Below are 1095 nucleotides of genomic sequence, written 5' to 3'. Positions count from 1 at the left end.
CGAACAGGGCTACCACGGTGGTCCCTGCTTTTTTCAAAGCAGGGTGCCAACCCACTGCGATGGGAGGAGAGGAGGAGGAGCGTATGGACTGCGGCACGGCCGTTAAACGCACTCATGAAGGCAGCGAGCCAGGATGCAGCAATGCAAAAAAAGTTTCAGGGGCGCAGGACCCCAACTCTAGCGAAAACGGTAGCGAAAGTGAGGATGACGAGGGCTTCACTGTTCAGAAGCGCCGAGTCCGAAAATCAAATAATGCAGGCGCGAGCAGCAGCGAACAACCTCAAGGGCACGAAGCCCCGCGTTACAAACGAGTGCCGTTTGTAATAAAAAATTCTCAAGTGGTCGGCAATATCGGGCCTGTGTTCGCGCAGCTCGGTATCAAAAACCGATTAACAATTTCTAAGAGGCAAGAGGTCAAGGTCGCTTTTGACTCAAAGGCCGACGAAATAAAAGGCGTCAATTGGCTCAGAGCCAACAACATTCCGCATCACACCTTCTCCCAGCCAAGCGAGCGCGGCGAAAAGGTAGTAATTAAGAACCTCAGTCGCTTCACTCCAGTGGAGGCTCTCAAAACAGAACTTCGTGCCTTAGGTTTCGAGGTCACGTTCGTCAAACAACTAAGTTTCAAGTTCACTGACAGAAATACGGGCCGTGAATCCTACGAACCGTCATCATCGTTTATTGTCACTGTCGCCCCGAGTGCGCGGGACATCTACTCAATTAAGACTTTATACTACACAAGTGGTATTAAAGTAGAAAAATACCGCAACCGGCCGGAAGACATCCCACTGTGTAGGCGATGTGGCGACTTCGGCCACACGACAGGGAACTGCAGTCAGGTCCCTAAGTGCATCCGATGCGCGGGCCCGCATCCTCGCGATCAGTGCACACTCCCCGAGGAGGCGCCTAAAGTGTGCACGAACTGTAATGCGACAGGGCATACCGCGGCCTGGAAGCAGTGCCCGGTATATTTAAACCGCGTCGAGGCTAGAAAGCAGATTTTAGCCGAGCAGGCAGCGCAGAAGGCAGCCCGTGTTGCGCCGCGAGCGCCCGCGCCAGAGGCGACACACGCGAACTTCCCCCCCCCGGCACCTA

This window comes from Bacillus rossius, unplaced genomic scaffold (genome assembly GCF_032445375.1).
Source record: "Bacillus rossius redtenbacheri isolate Brsri unplaced genomic scaffold, Brsri_v3 Brsri_v3_scf25, whole genome shotgun sequence".
NCBI lineage: Eukaryota > Metazoa > Arthropoda > Insecta > Phasmatodea > Bacillidae > Bacillus > Bacillus rossius.
This window is presented reverse-complemented; position numbering follows the sequence as displayed.